We start from the raw sequence: 21141 nt of genomic DNA, 5'->3' as shown, positions 1-21141 counted from the left end.
GTGCCCCAGTTGACTACGGAATTAAAAAAAAATTTTTTTTAATTTGTGTGTAGTTGACACACAATGTTACATTAGTTTTAGATGTACAGCATAGTGATTCAGTGTTACGCTATGCCTACCACAAGCCTAGCCATGTGTCAGGATACAGTGCTATTACACTATCATTGACTATTCCTTATGCTGTGCCTTTTATTACCATGACTTATTCATTCCCTAACTGGAAGCCTGTATCTCCCACTCCCCTTCATTCATTCTGCCCATCCCTACACTTCCCTCCCCTCTGGCAACCGTCAATTTCTTCTCTGTGTTTATAGGTTTGGCTCTGCTTAAAGAGCCTCTCTTTTTGTTTGTTTGCTTATTCATTTGTTTTTTGTTTTTGTTTTTTTTTTAGGTTCTATATATGAGTGAAATCATTTGGTATTTGTCTCTCCCAGCATGACTTATTTCACTTATCATAATACCCTCTAGGTCCCTTCATGTTGTCACAAATGGCAACATCACAATGTCTCATCCTTTTTATGGGTGTGTAATATTTTATTATAGATATTATACACACCATATATTATATACACATCATATTATATATAATGTATATAGCATCTTCTTTATCCATTCTTAGATGATTGAGAAATATTTTGGTTTTCTGTTTTATTTTCTTTTAGAGGTTATAAATTCTTTTCCTATTTCTGATGATTATCGGAGATATTTACCATTCGCACACAGTGAAATCTAGACTTAATATCATAATTCTCTTTCTGAACAATATAAGGCCCAGTAACACTTAAGTTGAAATACTTTCCTAATAATTTGGCATTATTATTATATATTTTAGTTCTTTTTATACAGAAACTAGATGTTATCATTATTTTAAACAGAAAAGATTTACTTATATTAGCCTAATGTTCAACATTTCTTTTCTCACCATAACTTCTTGCTTTTCAGAACATCCTTCTGGGATAGTTTTCCTCTTTATTCTGAGACAGTTTCCCTTCTGGTTTAGGATATACGAGTATTTTTTAGAAAAAAAATTTTAAAGATTTTATTTTTTCATGAGAGACAGAGAGAGGCAGAGACATAAGCAGAGGGAGAAGCAGGCTCCATGCAGGGAGCCTGAATGCAGGGACTCAATCCCAGGACCCCGGGATCACGACCTGAGCCAAAAGCAGATGCTCAATCACTGAGCCACCCATGTGTCCCATAGAAACATTTTTAAGTGACTATCTATTGGTAATAAATTTTAATATAAGAACCTTTAGTTTATTTACATTTTCAAAAGAAAGTATTGCTGCTTACACAAACCTAAGTTTATAGTTATTTTCATTTAACACTGAATATATTCCCTTTTCTTTGAACAACCATCATTTCAGTCAAGAAGTTATAGTTAGTATGATGGTTAATTTTATGTGTCAACTTGACTAGGCCATGTGGTGCCCAGGTATTTTGGTCAAACATTATTCTGGGTGCTTCTGTGAGGGTCTCTGGATGAGATTAACATTTAAATCAGAAGACTTGGTAGAAAAGATTGACCTTTCTAAGGTGATGGGCTCGTACAATCAGTTGAAGTTCTGAATGGAATAAAAAGCCTGACCCTTCCCTGACTAAAAGGGGGTTCATCCTACCTGGCTACTGTCAGGGTGACACATTGGTTCCTTTCCTGCTTTTGGACTTGAGCTGAAACATCAGCTCTTTCTAGGTCTCAACCTATGGACTAAAACTTATGCCATTGGTTCTCCTAGGTCTCCAGCTTGTTGACTCACCTTGCAGATTTAGGGCTTCTTGGATTTCTAGCTCAGCATGAGTGTCTAAGGGTAAATGGCTCCACTATTTAGCTGGCCCTAGGTATCCTGACCAGAACACACTGACAAAATTAACATTTACTTCAGAAAAACCTTGTCTTCTGTATTCACTTACAGATCCACTCATGTTTTTGATCTTTTTTCCTTTTGAGTAGGAGACTCAATGCTTGGAGATTTCTTTTATGGTCATGTGAGCCAATTCCTTATAATAAATCAATCTCTCTTTCTCTCTCTCTCTCTCTCTCCCCCTCCCTCCCTTCCTCTCTCCCTGTCTGTTGATTTTGTTTCTCTGGAGAACTCAGTCTGTCATTTTTTTTCTGTGAGTGATTTGATATTTCTTTCCCTCTCTCTGACTGATTTTGAGAGCCTTTATTTTTTGTCTTTGGCACTCTGCTTTACCTGGTGTAGATTTGTTTTTATTTGTCTTAGTTGGCAAATGTGGTGCTTCTTGCATATATGGATTAATTTCTTTAATTGATTATACCTAACTCCCACCCAGTTTTAAAATACTTATTCTCTAAAAAAAATAAAATAAAATAAAATAAAATGAAATATTTATTTTCTGCCATTTTCTCTATTCTTTCTTTGTGGGGGCTCTGATTAAGTATGTTACAGTGTCCACTCTGTCCACTGTATCTCTTACCTTTCTGTAATCTTAGTTTTCTTGCCCTTTGTACTGCACTCTGGGTAATTATTTCACATATATCTTCAGTAATTCTCCATTAATCTTCACTTCACTAATTCTCTCTTCAGCTTTATCAGATCTGCTGCTTATCAGATCCAGTGAGGTCTTAAAGAATTTATTTTCAACAGTTATATTTTTCGTTTCTATTTTATAACTTTTCTATTCTGTCTGGCTATTTTATACTGCTTAGTTGGCTGGGGTTTTTGTTTTAAAAATATTTCAAATGTAGTTGTCTTATATTTTATGTGAAAACTATAATAGCTAAAGCTCCTGACTGACTTAGCCAGGGTTGCCCAGGAATCAGGTTATATGTGATTGTTTCTTAGAAGTACAATCCCAGGGCGCATGAGTGAAGGTGAAAGGGAGTGAGGCAGGAAGGAGAAACAGCCTAAGTTGAGGGTGTGTAAGGCTAGCTGCCACTAATCCAACCGATTATTCCATGGGACGTGCATAGGACTAGCCTCATGGCAATAGCCTCTCAGGAAGCCATGTAAACTTTCCCAGGAGTATATCTCCAGAAGGAGGTCTGAGAAATAATTTGTCTATTGGCTCTTTTCTCCCACTTGTCAAAGTTTTGCCCCACATTTGATTTCCCCACATTTCTGGTTTTTCTCTGTGTAGATACTGAGAAGGTCTTTTACCTTTGCAGCAACAGGAGAGCCATGTGTCAGGAGGGGAGAAGCACACAGTACAGGCACGAGGTGGGACACTTTCAGGGCGCACATGCATGATGTTGGCCAGAGCTCACAGAGCTGGTCATGGGAGCCATGATGGGAATGTAAAAGAGGTGAGGTCAAGTGCATCAAAATTGCCGCTTCAGAGAGGTCTGGTACAGGGTCTAAATCTGGCATGTGCTGTTTCTGCTGATTATTACTCATGGTGGTTTATTGCCTTGGATGCATGATGATCTCTTATTTTAAGATCTTAGTTGCTTGATTTTAAAGACTCTTTTTTTAAAAAAGATTTTTTAAAATTTATTTATTCATGACAGAGAGAAAGAGAGGCAGAGACAGAAACTTGATTTTAAAGTTTAGGAATACTGTGTAGCCTAAAGCACAGATGCTTTCTTCCAGAAAAAAAACCAAACCATTTATTTGCTTCTTCCAGGAGCCTGAGCATTGCTATCTACCTGGGACCTCTTTGAACTTCTTCCTAAATTTCCAGGTTAGCATGAGTGTCTAAAGGTAAATGATTCCATTATTCAGCTGGCCCAAGGCATGCTGGCCAGTATACAGTACTAATATTGGCATTTACTTCAGAAAAACCTTGCCTACTGTATTTGCTTACAGGTCACACTCATGTTTTTGATCTTTTTTTCCTTTTGAGGAGGTGTGTGGGTGCTTGGAGATTTCTCTTACTTTCTGAGAGCCCAGCAATACACTCAAAAGTATTTTTTATATAGCACATAGTTGGTGTGTAGTGGGAGAGCACTTCTGGGTATCTGACTGTTATACCCTCAGAAGCTAGTTCTGTTCTTTTTTCAAAATTGGAAAGAATGAGAATTACAGTGGCCAAAGAGGAACTCCAAGAGATGGTACAATATAGCTTTGATCCCATTCTAGATATGGATTTAAAGGCGGTGTTTGTGTTCTCATATTTGCTACTAAGAATACACTGGGCCATTTTCCTTGCTTTCCTGGGGAGGGAGACCGAGTTCAGGGTGGCCTTGGGGAGAAAAAGACCAAACCCAATTGTCGAAGGATCCTATAAACTGTGACCTAGAGCCTGCTGGGACATTAACCATGCTTGACAACCCTTCCCTGCAGGCTTTGCTCTGGAGCAGGTGTGTTTTCAAGACAGCAGTGACCACAGGTGTAAGTGACACGGGCAGACAAGTGTGAGATCTGAAAAACACAGGCTGCAGTAGCACGACCAGGTGTGTCAGGAGTTCGTCGGGCCACTGAACTCCAGGGGGCTGGCTTCTTCCTGCTAGAAATGGAGTGGAGTGGGCACAGAGGGAGAGCACAGGTCCTGCAGTGATGAAATGAGGAAGCTATTAGACTGAGGAGGAGAAGGGGGACCCTCCCCCACACTCCAAATGCACCACGGGATGCTAAAACTCTTAGAGGAAATTAAAGCATGGCAGTGTGATGGAGAACAAAAATGAAATACAAAGATCTGGATAAGAAATTGATTGTGTGTGAATAATCAAAGAATGCAAAGGAAATAGAATCAAGCAGAAATGCTAAAACTGTAGAGAGACTTGAATATCATCCCGTCCAGTGCTTTCTTTTTTCTTTTTTCTTTTTCATCTCCGTCCAGTACTTTCAACCCAGAACTCCCACAGAATGAGTAACCAGGAAGATACTTCATTTTCAGACCTATTTCTGTTCTCTTATTTACCAAGAAGAAAGCTCTAGGTTGTTGTTATTATGTCTTTAACACCTCTCTGACAGGTGCTATTTTCACTTTTTAACAGAAAGAACATTTGGCAGGCAAAAGTACCCAGCCAGAATTTAATGACTTTGTTTCATTTTCAATGAATATACTTATTTAGTTTTTGGTTACCTTTTAGATTAAGTGATATACCGGTGTTAACCTTGAAAATAAAAGTTATTTTACCAGCAAATATGGGTTTATTTGGGGATGGCAGAGAGTTGCAACATGTGACATGCAAGCTGTGGCAAAACCATAGGCAAACCCAACAAACAAAGGAGAGGAACATTATTTTATGGAGAAGAAGGAGGGAATTGGGAAGGGTTGTTTTGAATGAAAGTATGTTAGAGAAAAGAAAGAGTTCAGGAATAGTAAATTTCTTGTAGAAGATTCAATTGTACATCTTTTCCTGTTGGGGCCTATTACTGATCATTCTTTCCTCTTGACATTCTTTTGTTAGGATCTGTAGTTGACAGTTCTTCCCGTAATTGACAGTGAGTGGCCTGGGATTCTTTTAGCATCTGGACTCCCACATTAGTGGTTTCCCTTTATTTGCTTTTACAAGAACTTTAAGTCAAAAAAGGGAGTTGATTTAAGGAAAATTATTAAGTAAAAATAATATGGATGATAATTCTATGTGGCACAGTTATGAAGGTGGTATAAGAATGACCAAGGATTAGGAACATTAATCTGGTTATAATTCTCTGATTTTATGGTTCATGCACAGGAGAAATAAAGCAAGAGGAAATTACCTTTCCCAAAGTCACACATCCCATTAGTATCAGAACAGAGACTACAACTCACATCTCCCAACCCCCAATCTGTAGCCCTGTCTACCAACTGAGGGTGTGTCATTCAACTTCAGCAACAGTGAATTAAAGCAGTACTTGCCCCTCAGGGGGGAGGCAGAGGCAAGAGCCCAAGTGCCCTAAGCTGAGTGCCAATGAAAGAGGGTAGCATGATATTAATTGAGATATTAAGCAATGGCTTCTTGGCTTTTGCTGCTAGTTCGCTTCCTCTCTTGGCCTTCTGCTCTATTTGGTCACACTGGCCATTCCTTCTGTGTGTACTGTCTTAAGAAAGAAGCATGACTTTCCTAGTTTCCAAATGCTGGTGTTCTTAGAAAAAAATGGATAGGCCAAAATTTTAGATGGTTTGAGGAAAAAGATTCTCTCTCCCTCTTCCTAACTCCCAACTAGAAAGGATTCTTTTTGTTTTGGAAATGTTGAAAAATGGAGGAAAAAGGCTACGTGAATACAGAATGATAGGGTCTGGGAAAGGAGTTTCTGGACTCTGACTCCCTAATAGAAGAAACCCTCAAGACCTCAGATTCCAGGTAGGTTTGTGGGAGCTGAGAGCAGAGGGTCCTCACTTCTCTGGCAAAGCTACAGGGAAGCAGCAAAGGCCCAGAGATGAAGTGGCTGCTTGATTTACCTAGAGAGGTAAGGACAAAGAGAGTATCCCAGAGACTCCAGAGCCCCACCATGATGTGGGAATAAAGGGGGGACTTGCCGATGAAGGAGCCTGTGCAGATGGGAATGGGGGGCAGCATGGCAGTGAGCAGCAGGGAGAGATTACAGAGGACCAGAGGCGATGAGGAGGGTTTCAATGGATGGGTTATAGGGGGAAAAAAGTTACATTGCATGGATGATTTGATGGGATTCACATCTGTTTTATTTATCTATTTATTTTTTAATTTTTATTTATTTATGATAGTCACAGAGAGAGAGAGAGAGAGAGAGAGAGAGAGAGAGAGAGAGAGAGAGAGGCAGAGACACAGGCAGAGGGAGAAGCAGGCTCCATGCACCGGGAGCCCAACGTGGGATTCGATCCTGAGTCTCCAGGATCGCGCCCTGGGCCAAAGGCAGGCGCTAAACCGCTGAGCCACCCAGGGATCCCTCACATCTGTTTTAAAAACAGGAGAAGGTATGTGTGTTCTCAGAGTAGAGAGCAATCAGTTGCTAAATCCACGATTTGGGTGGACTCTGAGCGGATAAATAGGATTCCAAAGTGCAGAAAGTTTGGGGAAAGAACAGACATGTAATGAACCAGGTTGGGGTTCTGTTTTGTTCTGTTTTTTGTAAAGCAAAAGAATACCCTTTCTAAGAGAAGTTAAACAAAATGCAGTGGGGGCTCATATCAGGGAGAGATTGCTTTCCACTGGGGGAGAGAAGAGTACTTTCTCAGGGAATGGGACAGGTTGCCTCAACTTGGACAGGTAAGAGAAACTTTCTGACTCTTGGTTTAGCCTCTGTGGACACAGATGCAGTGTATCTGGGAGGTACAGATGAATCTGATTTCTCATGTTCCCTGTCTTCTGTCCCATTCTGTGGTCTGTGCAGAGAAAGGATGACTTTTTTTTTTTTGGACACTGATCTGGGGATAGATTATGAGGTCATGAAGTATTAGGGACTTCAGAGTTCAATAAGCTGGGGCTCAAATCAATGGCTTCTGTGAGTTGTTTTTTTGTTTGTTTGGTTTTTTTTGGGGGGGGGGAGGATTTGCCTCACCCAGAGAATGGGAACAATAATCCTGCCTCGTATGATTGTTGGGAGAAAAAAATTACATAATAATAAATGTAAATCCTGGGTAATGGTGCTGCAGTAACAATCCCTTTCCTCCTGGTGAGGCGAGGCTTTTTCTCACCTCTGTGGCCCTCACTGTGTCGTCCATCTAGGGCCGTGTACACAGAAGGGGCAATGAAGAACTCTTGCTTTGAGCTCTTACAATTTGAAGAATGTGTCCCTCAAACACTGGCAAGGAAAATCAGCATCGGGCTGTGAGTTGGCTGTTAGAACAGATCAGAGAAAGTTTTCTATGAAGCAGTGCAGTTTTTCTTTCTTTGGCTGTCAGTCAGCACAAAGGTAATCCCAGGAATCAAGGCACTGAAAAGTGAATTTCTGGCTGAACTGATCACAGCAGCCCTGACATCATACAGATGCTGTTTTCCATAATCGATGCCAGAGCTTAGTGTATTCACCTTATGTTCCCTCATGAAATCCCAAACACGGTACCTGACTGTAACATTCCCCCTAATTGATGCATGTTTGCTTTGGGAATTGCATCCTGTTTGATTAATTTGGGGTTTGATTTCCCCCCTCCCGGTGCTAAGATTTTCATGGACTGAGCTGTTCTTTTGATGCTTTGCATGGGGTGGAAGGAGATGGATCTATGAGTGCGGAGCTGGGTCCTAACGCTAGCCTTCTGACTTGGGGGAAACTTTTCTGTTGGAAGAAACCCAGAGGTGACTGATGGGGTGCCTGCGGTGGAACATTTTCACTTAGGGTTGGGAAGGGAAAGAGGGTTAACGTGGAGCATCAGGCAGTGGGTTAGACAATGTATGTCCAGGATTAATAGCCGCTGTGTGTTCTGTTTGTAAAATGAGGAAATCCAGGCTCAGGGAAATAAACACAAACTCTGCAGAGAGTGGAGCTTTCGTTCGAGTTTCATGTTCCATTCTCTGTACCACACTTTGCAAAAAAAAAAAAAATTAGACAAGAATAATTTTGTTAAAACTTAGAGTTTTTTTGAAAAGTAATTTGCCACTCTTGACTCTTTGATCTATTTTCTTGCTGTCTTTTTTTCCATTTGTCTATTTTTGAATACAGTTTTATACTTGTACAGTCTGAAACATTATACTGCAAGTCCTTAAATATTGTCTTAGAAAGAGCTTTGCTAGATCTCTCAGAATTAAATGTTTTGCCTTGGTTTATTGAATGCAAAGCAATTAGTTAAGGAAACTCTGTTTCTGGAAACTCTGCCTCTGGAGTCCTAGCAGACCCTGGAGAGTATTGCTAAGTCTGACTGCAAAATAGAGAATAATGCCCCGACAGTGGGACAATGTGGTCATATGTCTGTACGTCAAGGATTCCCAAACACTGGCTCTTTTTTTAGAGGCCTCTTCCCTTTGTTTTTTCAGTCACTTATCTCATGCTGCTCTTTTATTTCATGTTTGTGTCTCAGCTAGAATGTTCCATTGCTCAGCAGGTGCCCCCCTTTACCTGCAGGGTAGCAGAAACTCTGTAACTCTGGACAAACTAGTTTTGCCTTGGTTTCCCCAGTTATAAACAAAGGGGATGATAACACTTCTCTTAGGAGACTGGCAGGAGGAGTCAGTAAGATAATACAGGTGTTGTGCCTCCGAGGATGTCCACATGCGCTACTGAGAGAACAGTCGGATTCACTCCTGGTTTCTAGCAGTTCAGGGACTCCCAGGTACAAAGATCCCCATAGATTCAGCAGATAAAGAGATAATGGGTATCTTCTCCCAACCAACAGCTGTTTTTGTGTTGAAGGTGGGGTGACAGAGGGCTAGAGTGAAGCCTGAGAAAGTGGGTGGAGGGACCAGCCCCTCCAGATCCAGCACCAACAGTACCCGGGAATGGCTCAGAGCAAGACAGGCCAGGACTGGCAAAGCCGAGGTCAGGAAGCCAGGGTGAGACCTTTTAGCTCCCACTGCCATGTGAGGGCCTTAGCAGCCAGTGCAGGAGATGGGGCCATGAGTGGGAAACAGAGAAGGGCCATGGTGAGACAGCACACACAAAGGACTGGTCCTGAGGACTGGCAGGGAATTGCATGATGCCTGTATTGCTCCAGGAACTGCCCAGACCACCTCTGGCAGGGGAGGGAGCCTTGAGCATTTAACTGGCAGGGTCTGGGCCTTGTCTGACTTTGGCATTTGCTGTTGAAGACTCATACTTCAGAAAGGGCCATGTTGGTGCTTGGGCGCCCCAGCTAGCCAGTTCTCATAGAGCTGTGAGGCCTCCCTGGTTGTGGTCAGACTGCTTATTGGGTAAGAAAGAAACTCATCTAACTTGGTCAAGAGCTTAGGAAAAGGAGAAACTACTCTTTTTACTGGGATGTTCATGCTAATGCTTTGGTCAGGAATAAGTGGTTGTGAGCTTGAAGATAATCCTCCTATAAACCTAAAGATAAGCAGAAGCCCCTGGAAACCGAGTGTCAAGAGCTCTGCAACTCCACCCTGAATAAGGACTGAAACTTAAGGGGAGAGGGAGGAACAGAGGAGGAAGGACCACTGACCCTGCCCACAGGGTGCTCACACTGTGATTTGTGAGGGCAGCCACACATCCTGATTGCCTAGAATAGACCCAATTTATACTGCTTATTCCTACAGACTTATTAATAGTGACCTATGTCACTCAAAGTTTTTTCAACTTGAAAAATAAATTAATGGTCACTCTGCTAATATTGGTAAGAAGGTGTTACAAATAAATATTCTGCAGGAGGATAACACAAAATGCTCCAAGAGCTTAGATAAAGAGTAATGCTTCTGTGTAGAGAACCTCAGGATGCTTGAAAGATGACTTGCTGCATCTTAGTGAGGAATTGGGGCCAGTGGTCAGGGTTTGTGCAGCATTTAACCAAACCAAGGACTTGACCTTGATATGAGTTCATGCCCTTGATGCCCAATGCCACTGGTGACGGATCCTTATGGTGAAGTTCTGCCCCATGAGACCTCTGACTTCCTGTACCTTGGTGCCTGACCAATTCCATTGGCTGGTACAGCAGACTGGCATGTGTTGTCCTCCAGGCACTCAGTTTAATGCACCATCCTATCTGTCTTAAGTTAACCAGAACATTGGAGCATGGGATGGGGGTGAGGATGGTGATGAGAGATGGGGGATGGGATGTGTGTACAGCCATCATTCTGCTGAGCTGGGCCATCAAATCTGCTCACAGCTCATGTGATTTGGGCCATTTGTTTGTCTGGACATGGAATATAGTCAGGGCTCTCATTTATTAAGATAAGAGGAGAAAGCAAAGTAAGCATTGTTTCACTTAATGCAAATCGAAAGTGCCCAGGGGGAAAGTAAATATATTCTATGGAATGAGAAAAGTCATGTCATGTTCTCTGAAAGAAGGAGGGGAAAGAGGGGAAGTAATAAGTCACATCTTTGTGAGGCAGGTCTGAAGAAGCATAGAGGGATAATGGATAATGGAAGAACTCAACCTGTTGTTGGTTTCCCTAATGTCTTTTTATTCAGTCAGTTGATCTATCAGCCAGTCCATCAGTGAGCACATACTGACGATCTACTGTGGGTCAGCTCTTGAAATGGGTAGAGAAGTTATCTGAGCCACAGTCCTTCTCATCAATGGGCTCGTTCTCTAGCTGGGAAGATGAGTAGAGTATGCCTGCCCTGTCTTCCCCAGCCACTATTAGCCAGAGGCTCAGGCATGCTCAGTTTCTAATCCAGCTCCCACTGGGCAGGTGGTATGAGTAAAGGCTCAGCCCCTCCATACAAGGAAAATAATTGGTTGTGCTGCCAACAACTTGAGATCCAGTGTCTTTGGGGCTTACCCCAGACCCCAATTCCCTTTTATTTTAATTTTTATTTATTTATGATAGTGAGAGAGAGAGAGAGAGAGAGAGAGAGAGAGAGGCAGAGACACAGGCAGAGGGAGAAGCAGGCTCCATGCACCGGGAGCCCAATGTGGGATTCGATCCCGGGTCTCCAGGATCGCGCCCTGGGCCAAAGGCAGGCGCCAAACCGCTGCGCCACCCAGAGATCCCCCAATTCCCTTTAATTAAAGACTACTTCTAGCCCCTCCTCCAAGTCCAGCTTAGCCTCAGCTTCCATTTCAGCCTGACCATGTCTGGAGAGGCAGTGTGACTCACAGAACACTATGTGGGCTCACTTTCTCTTGAATTTGTTCACTATTTTATAATCCATTCTCTAGCAAGAATGATCTCCCTTCTGTGCATGGGTATCTATTTCACTTGTGTCCTCTTCTCCATCCTGAACTTTTACAGATAGATTTTTTTTCACACTCTTTCTGTGAACTAGAGGAGTCAGAAATGTTGATTAAAATTTGATATTATCCTTGCTTTTCTGTAGAGTAATATGATTGCCTGCCATACCTAATTTGTTAAGTTCTGCAACTTTCTTGATTAACATTTCAGGTTTATATCATGATGACATCATGTTCTCAATGATTAAAGAAAATTCATTTTGGTGATTTTAGGGAAGATTTCACTTAAATCTACAAATATATTGCATTTTTTTTCAATAAGTTAGGAATTGGGCGACTGGATAGGCTGCAATATGACTGGAATGATTTTGGCCCCACTGAGATATTTGGGCCACAAATCCCAGATCCTGGTCCCTCATTCTAACTGCAGACTGCAAGTGGAAGTTTGAACATTGCCTTTGTAGTAACCATAACTTCTGAATTCCAAATCAGGAGGACATGGAATCTGAAAGAAAAGACATTGTTTTTCCTGTTTTTATGGTTATTTTTATTTAAAATAAAAATTATATTTCATTAAACATATATTTATTTACCAAAAGTAATTCATTGTTATATGAAATCAAAGCGCTCCTGGAAAATTCTTTTTTTCAGGATCACCCCTGAGAGATGCATGTTTCACTACTCTCTTGCTTTGCACACTTAGTATTCCCTCCCTGGCCTGATAGTGATGGAGTTCCTTAGGGATTTTTTCTTTTTTCTTTGTTTTTTAAAAGATTGATTGATTTGAGGGAGAGAGAACACGAGCAGAAGTAGGTGTAGAGGCAGAGAGAGAGAATCTATAAGCAGACTCCCCACCGAGCACAGAGCCGACATGGGGCTTGATGTGGGGGCTTGACGTGGGGCTTGATCTCAAGACACTGAGAACATGAACTGAGCTGAATCCAAGAGTCAACCACTCAACCAACTGAACCACCCAGGTGCCCCTCTTAGGCCTTTTTCTAAGGTTTTTGTCTATCCTCAGTTCTGCTCTTGGACTAAGCAATCTTATTTACACATGTGGCTGCAATTATTATCTATTTACTGATGTGAGAGCCACTTGTCTTTTTAAAAAATAATTTATGATTGTCCTACATCCTAACACGTTCCTATTGGAGGGAGAATTGCATAGTCTAAGTCTCGATAGGGTGGGACGTTACACTTCTATCATAGAAGCTGATGGAAGCAGGCCACTGTGCAACTCCAAGGAGTTCTCATTCCTTCTGTAAAATCATTGAATAGTCATGCACTGCATAATTCTAGTGAGCACTAGTTACACTGTGGTCTATGAACAGCTGAGTTCTGTAAAACTCCAGGACATGCCATTTGTTAAAGACTGAATGTGTCCCTCCCAAATTCGTATGTTGAAGTCTAATCTCCATTGTTATGATACTTGGATGTTGGGCCTTTTGGGGGTGATTAGGTCATGACAATGGAGCCTTCACGAATGGGAGTAGGGCCCTTATAAAGAGACCCCAGACTGCTGTCTTCTACCATATATAAATATGACTAGAATATAGTCATCTATGAACCAGGAAGTGGGCCCTAAATAGGCACCAAATCTGCAGGTACCTTGATCTTGAACTTCTCAGACTCCAGAATGGTGAGAAGAAAAGTTCTGTTGTTTATAAGTCAACTAAAGTATTTTTGTTACAGCCACTCAGACAAACAAATACTGTCAACATAAAACATGAATGTGTACTCTAGATTTGAGCAATTCTATAGTCTGATCAGATACTCCACCCAGCTGCTTCCTGGCAACTAGAGTATGAATGTGTGCCTTAAACTTGGCTAATAGTGTGCTCTCACCTGATACTTCAAATCTCAGCAAAGTTATGCAAAGATGCAAAGCAGTGGAGTATGCAGTGGTGGTATTGCACAGCCACCACACCCAGGATCTAGCAGCAGCAACAGAGTCTAGTGGCAGTATTGTCTAACAAGAGTGATGACTGACAGATATGCCAGTGGTGGTATCTTGACAAGCCTAATGCTGAAGCAGCTTGGCTGTGGTTTCTGCAGCTGATCTTCTTTATGTTCTGCCCATGGAGCAAGACCAGTTTTATAGCCTTTCTGTTGGTTCTGTGGCCTCCTCAGTGAATTGCTTTATAGTTTAAATTATATAGAAGTGGTTTGCAGTTGAGAACCTTGTTTTATAAATTGGTAACAGAAAGAGGCATATGTGGGTGTATTTGTGTTCTATTGATGCATGACAAATTCCTACAAACTTAGCAGCTTGAAATAACACATATTTATTATCTCACAGTTTCTCTAGGTTAAAAATCTGAGCAAAGTTAATCTGGTTCCTAGCTTCAGGGTCTCATTGGGCTGTAATCCATGTGTTGGCCAGGACTGAGGTCTCATCAGAGGCTCAACTGGAGAAGAATCTGCTTTCAAACTCCTATTCAGGTTGTTGACAGAATTGATTTCTTTGCAGATGTGGAATTCATGGAAGATTACTTCTTCAAGACCAGTGAGAGAGGTGGGGATAGGAGGGGAAGGGGAGATTTGGAGTAGGGATGGAAGAGATGTGGGGGGGGGGGTTTGCAGAGAGGAAGAGGAGATAAAGTGAGTTAGTTCCAAGTCATATGCATGCAAATGTATATATGTGTATTATATATAGTAGACTTAACAGTATAATCATGAAGTGACAGTCTATCATCTTTGCTATATAAAGTAGGCTTATGAGAGTGGCATCTCATCATCTTTGCCATGGTCTGTTGATTAGATGCAAGTCACAACTCTTGCCCACCCTCAAGGTTACACAAAGATGTGAACCCCAAGGTGGTCATTGGGACATCACTTTAGGATCTATAATGGTAGGGAAGTTGCTTTTGGCCTCCAGGCTTGTCTGGGATTGAAGGCATTGAAAATTCTGTTAGTATTCAAGGATGGAAAACCTGGAGGCCCACCTCCCATGGAGAAAAAGCAATTATCACCTGTAGTCATTTACAATGACCTGACCACTGAAGGCAAGGCTTTGAAGACCATCTTGCCATTGTTAAACAATGGTACCAAGGACATTTCATGATTTTGGAATGGAATGACCACTTCTGAAAGCATTGTATTGCTTAATGAAAGAGAATAACATATTAAATTCTAAATTTTTGGTTTATATCTTTTATTGTTTTTTAAAGCATGCTTATACAGTGCTCTCAGATTTACCTGGGAACTTATGATTGTGCTTTAAAAAAGTTATCTTGAAGAGTCACAGGGCAGAAAACCATAATTCAAGATGGCTCTGTGAGCTGAATATGGATCAGTTAGGTTACGGTTAAGGGACTGATAAGTGCAGGCTGATGCTCTGAGAGTTAGAGGGGGTTATGGGATGATTCAGAAAACTTGGAATTGACCTTACTATCTATTAGCTACTGTCCTCCCCTGGCCCATCAAGCATCCTTTCCTTCTTGTCATAGGAGGCTATTTCTGCTCTACCTTGAGATTTTGAAAGAGGAAGGCTGTCCTTCTGTGCCAGCACTCTTTATTGTAGGCCATGTAACTAAAGTTAGATCTTAACATAGCTCCAGGGATAAGTTACAAATCAAACCTGGGAGGAAATTTACTGCTTTCTTCTGGTCCCCAACACACACACACACACACACACACACACACACTAGCATCCAAGGTATCTTCTCATAAAAAATCCAGAGTCTTATTTTTCTCACTTCCTCTGACTTATTAAGATTTTTAAAAATAACTGCTCAATAGTGGTAAAAGTGTAAATGAACAGGCTTCCCCATATACAGGGAAAGGGTGTTTAAATTTGCATAAACCTTCTGGATAATTTGGTAAAATGCATCAAACAATTTTAAAATGTTTATACTCTTTGAATTAGTAATTCCATTTCTAAAAATAAATCCTAAGGACATAATAATGCAAATGTGTAGAGATTTAGCTACAATAATGTTCATCATACTATTAAAATAGCAGAAAATTGGATAAACCTAAATTTCCAACAGATAGACATTAGTTGAATAAATTTTGGTGTATCTATGCAATTGAAATTCTTTACAGCTATTAAAACATTATAATATGGAGAATATTTATTGAGACAGAAAGGCTATTATATTTTTAAGATAATTCAACAGGTTATAAATAGCATGCACAGTATGATTTCTTATATATGAGTGTGTGTGCATGCATGTATGTGCATGTGAGAGAGAGTGGGAGAGAAAGCTTGAACATTTTCACTCCAAAATGTTCATAGTAGTTATTTTCAAAAGAGGAATTATGAGGAATTTTTATTTTCTGCGTATTTTCCTTATGTTTATTTCTAAATATTCCCGGGGAATTTGAACCACTTTTGCGTAAGAAATAAAAATCATAGCTACCCAAATTCTCATTCTATCAGATGGATGATCAACTTGTTCTTCTTCTAATATTGTGTATGGGGGCGAGGAAGGCCTCTCTGACAGTCATTTCATCCAAGATGCTTACTTCACAAAGGAGGAAAAATAGAGGTGCACAGAGGGACTTTTAGAACATATGGAGAAAAGCATTCGAGAAGCTCTGTGATCTAACAGTTTCCTTCTCTCAGAGATGTCTTCTGAAATACAAGAGGTCAGATAGAGATAATTTCAGCTTGTGGTTTTCAAAGTATGCTTTTAGAACTTGAGGTGTCAGGGGAGTTGCCTCAGGAACTGTGTAGGTAGGTGAGGGGGTGGGGAAGTGGAGCCTGGCCCACTTTGATTTCCTAAGGTGAGTTCCTTCAAAAGCAATTCCATTTTGTATTAGTCAGTTTTCTCCAGAGAAACAAATTCAGTAGGATCATATATATATATATATATATATATATATATATATATATATATATACACACACACACACATACAGACTTATAAGAGATACTTATTATAAGGCATTAACTTACATTATGGAGGCTGAGGAGTCCAAACCCAAGAGAACTGATGGTATGGTCCTAGTATGAGTCTGAAATCCCAAGAAGCAGGACAGCTGATAACATTACATTTCAGTGCATGTCTGAAGGCTTAAGTACCAGCAGAACCAATGGTATAAGTTCTAGTCTGTGTCTAAGGCCAAAGGCAGAAGACCAATGTTCCAAAGCCAGTTGTGCAGAGAGATAGAATTCTTTCTTTCTTAGCCTTTTATTGTATTTAGGCCTTCAACAGATTGGACGAGGCCCACCCACACTGGGGAAGAACATTTTACTCAGTCTGTCATTCCAATGTGTTTTTTTTTTTTTTTGTATATTTTTTTATTGGAGTTCGATGTGCCAACATAGAGCATAACACCCAGTGCTTATCCTGTCTAGTGCCCCCCTCAGTGCCCGTCACCCAGTCACTCCCACCCCCCGCCCACCTCCCCTTCCACTACCCCTTGTTCGTTTCCCAGAGTTAGGTGTCTCTCATGTTCTGTCTCCCTCTCTGATACTTCCCACTCATTTTGTCTCCTTTCCCCTTTAATCCCTTTCACTATTTTTTATATTCCCCGAATGTGTCATTCCAATGTTAATCTCATCCAAAATCGCCCTCACAGACACATCCAGAAACAACAATATTTAACCAAATATCTGAGCACCCTGTGGCCCAGTGAAGTTGACAGATAAAATTAACCATAAGGTATATTTAGCGTTTTATTGTTTTAATTGTAGAAGAGCACAGTGTTCTTTTGCTTCCATTAGTTAGCATGATCTGCAATTTGTAGCAGATAGGGTGCTTTAAATTGATAGTCCTAGTAAATGTAAATAAAATGTCTTATAAAATGGGAATTTATTTGCTTTCATAATTATGAAGCCAACATGTGGGACTGTCTTGAGGCATTATTCAATCTGGACTTCAGAGTCTGATATACTCTGAAATTTTTTCTTCTTCATTTATGGACTTTCTTAGCCTGGCTTTGCTTATGATCTTTTTTTTTTCTTTTTTTTTTTTACTTATATAGAAGGAAAATAATGAAATAAATGTGTTGCTCCACTATCTACCCTCCCTTACCCCCTGTGCCAACAACCAAACAAATTCTTGATATACACTCTGAATAGAGCCAATCACTGTAGCCACTGGAATGTCATTAACCATTTGGTTTGGGCATCATTTTGAAAAAGGGTAAGGATTTCTTTGATTGGCCTAGATCAGCAGACCTTTGTCCGAGGCCAAATTTATCCTGCTGCCTGTTTTTGGAAATAAAGTTTTATTGGGACATAGCCAGACCCTTTTGTTTACTTATTGCCTAAGGCCATGTTCATGATACAGCAGCAGAGTTGAGTAGTTACAACCATCTGGCTCACAAAGCCTAAAAATATTTACTATCTGGCACTTCACAGAAAAGTCTGCTGATCCCTGGCTTAGATTAATCAGGCCCTACTCCTGGAGCTGGGGTAGAGTCAATCCTAACCTTAGAGCGGCTGTAGAGCAGGGAGAGAGGATATAGTGGGGAAAAAAAACCCTGTCGTCCATACTGTACAACCCATTAGACCTATTCCTTTTCTGATGTTCGTGTTGACAGACAATCTTCCAGGGCTGCCTTGTGCTGCCATAGCAGGCTGCGTTCCAGAAATCTCTCACTCTGCAGTCCTAGTTGGGGTTCAGTTTATCCCTTATCAAGTTCCACACGTACTCCATCTCCATCCCATCCCTTCCCAGTTCTGCCCTTTTCTTCTCTGGGTCTTCCGTTATTTTAGGCTGCTCTGCCCAAGTGCCAGGAGGTGCTTGGCTGAAAGAAGGCAAACGTGGCTGGAGTCACCCAGACTTCCCTCCCCACAGGATGGCTCTATGCACCTAAAACTACCCCAAATATCTAGTCAAGCACCGCCAAGTTTGCCACCACTTTGTTGCCAGTGCCTTCACACATTCACATGCTCTTTTTTTTTCTCCCCAAACACTGTCCCTGCTCTCTGATGGTGGTGACAAAAATGACTAAAGTCTCTTATTTAGTACTCTAAGCATGCATATATGCACGATATGTGTTATGATCTTCACAGATCTCTAAATGGTCACAGACACCCATATTAAGAATGATGAAGTTTTTGAAACTTAGCAAGAGTTAATAATTTCCTGATAGTCACCATTTAATAAGTGACAGAACAGGGATTTGAAACCAGGTCTGACTGAATGCACAGTGCTGAGTACTTACCCGCTATACTATCCTGCTGCTTCTTATTCCCGTCCACAAGAGCGACAGCCTGCAAGATACGCATGTGGATCCCATGTGGCTCCTTCCCATTTCTCAGTCTCTCAAGGAACCTAGGAAACTAAACTCACAGCCTTTTTCTGTTGAGTTCTAACATTGTCTTCCCACCAGGATTCAAGGATATTCAGGCAAGTAGGTAAATCTCCTTGAACTAGGACTAGACTATATGCCCTTGGAGACCTTGATTTATAGACAACCACAGGAGGAAGAAACAGTTGACTGGAGGTAGACTTAGGGTAATTAAACATGTCCCCAGTGTCTATCCTCATGTATATACCAAGATTCCTATCTTCTAGCAGGAGAGAAGCCCTAGCCCGGGGGGTCCTGGGTAGGGTTCCAACATTCAACCCACAGGCAGTTGGCTGAGGCAAGTCAGGTTTTCCCTAGAAACAACAGCTGATTTGGATAATATCTATATATCTGTATCTATGTAGAATACATAGGTAGGTGTAGGATAGTGTAATGATTTAGAGCAGGGGTGCCAAGTTTAGATCCATATTTGAGTCTCATTTCTGTTATTCTCTGGCTGTGTAAACTGGCAAGATACCTCAGTGCCCTAGGTCTTAGTTTCCTCATCTATTAGGAAGACTGCGTGAGGTGAACCAGTCTTTCCCTTAGTACTGGGTACAAACTAAGTGCTTATTAAATGCTAGCCGCAATTAGAAGCCAAGTGTCCTCATCTGTTACCAAGGGCCCTTTCCAGCCTCTGGAAACTGTCTTTGGTTGAGGTTGTCCACACCTCTCATTTTCCATCCCCGACTCACCATGGGGCACAGCCTTATACCGCCCCTCAGTGTCTCCTCGAATTTTCTGGCCCTGCCTCTGAGCTCAGTCTGGGATTCTGATGACACCAATTGCCCAGCATGGCTTCCATTAACTGCCAGCGTTTGCCCTCTCCTCCTTCAGAAGGATCCTGTGCCCTGGGAAATGAATGTCAAAACACCAGACTTGTTGCAAAGGGCTTTTTTTCCCTTCACTTAAGAGCCCTCAGAGGTCAAAAGAAAATAGATTTAAATGTTTCCCAGTCAAGTGCAGGCCTCACAGGGCTCTACAATGGACCCATGGTGGGAGCTTTTTACACCTTCCCTAGCTTCTACCAGCCGGCTGATCTAATATTGACTTCCCTGGGGTCTGCCTGAAGTCATTGTAGTCAAGAATAGCAGAGTGCATCTTCCATTAGTTGTGATTAGTGGTTAAAACCTACTTTTTTTTTTTTTCCTTAGAAGGTGAAGGAAAAAGGAGTTTCTCCTTGGAGAAGAAAATTGAGTGGAACATTTGTATCTTTCTTCCCCTGCGTTTGCAAGATGTGATTCATGAAGTCAGCTCTCAATAAAACCCATAACTAAATGGACAAATATCTAAAGATAAGTTCAAAGGAGGGGTACAGAGAAGTAAAGGATTTAGCTATAAATCATTCATAGGATTTTTCACACGAGCAGAATAGAAACAAGGCTGTCACTTTCTCAGCATCACAAGCCACCAGGGCCACGAGCAAAGCCCCTCACCCCTGGTGTTACAGATGGGTAGACTGAGGCTCAGAGAGGTAGAGCCCCCAGGGTTTGTTTTTTTTTTTGTTTGTTTGTTTTGTTTTGTTTTGTTTTTGGCTTTCTCCGCTCCCAGGCTCAGAGTCTCAGCACTGCACTAAACTGGCTTCATCACCCTGGAGGCGTCAACCTGACATGCGCCACTAACATTTTGTAAAGCTGTTTCCCTCTCTGTAAATGTGTTAGAGCATTGATCTCCCTGCATTTTTGAGAGGATTACTGAAAACAAATGGAAACGTGCCAGGAAGGATCTGACACCAGCATTTCACAGGTGGACGGCAGAGACGTGTTGAATCTAGACAAAGAGCGCTCTTCTTTTATGCTGGTGGCCAGGGGGATTATCTGGTATCTTGGATTCCTTATGGTAACCTCTCTCCTCTGTGAAACGCATCTTGGTTTTTCTTATTGGATTTGGAGAATTCACAAGTGCTCAGAACATTTATTGATTGTTTGAATCCACTGATTATTGCCCATTTCTCACAGGGCTCGCAGCTGACCCGAGAGGTGTGATGGCTTGTATACTACTGCACAGTCACATGCCGCCCTTACTGCCAGAACCAAAGGAGGTAAAAGACATCTTCTGACACGTGGGTTTTCTACAGTCCTGGTTTCCTCACTACAACCTTGGAAGGTGAGTAGGGCAGATATCTTTCTTGCTCTTCTTGTCCAGGGATGAAACTTGAGATTTAGAAATTTTATTACTTGTTCTTGGTCACACAGTAGTTAAAATGGAGGAGTCTGGGGCCAAAATGTGAGTTCCTGCATCTCTGTCCAGGGGCTCTGCCACCACAGATAGATCAGGAAACAGAAACTTGTATGAAGCCACCCCGGTTGGTGATCTGTAGCCCTA

The sequence above is a fragment of the Canis aureus genome, chromosome 23, assembly GCF_053574225.1.
Source record: "Canis aureus isolate CA01 chromosome 23, VMU_Caureus_v.1.0, whole genome shotgun sequence".
NCBI classification, from domain to species: domain Eukaryota; kingdom Metazoa; phylum Chordata; class Mammalia; order Carnivora; family Canidae; genus Canis; species Canis aureus.
The sequence above is the reverse complement of the archived record's forward strand: the minus strand, read 5'-3'. Positions refer to the sequence as shown.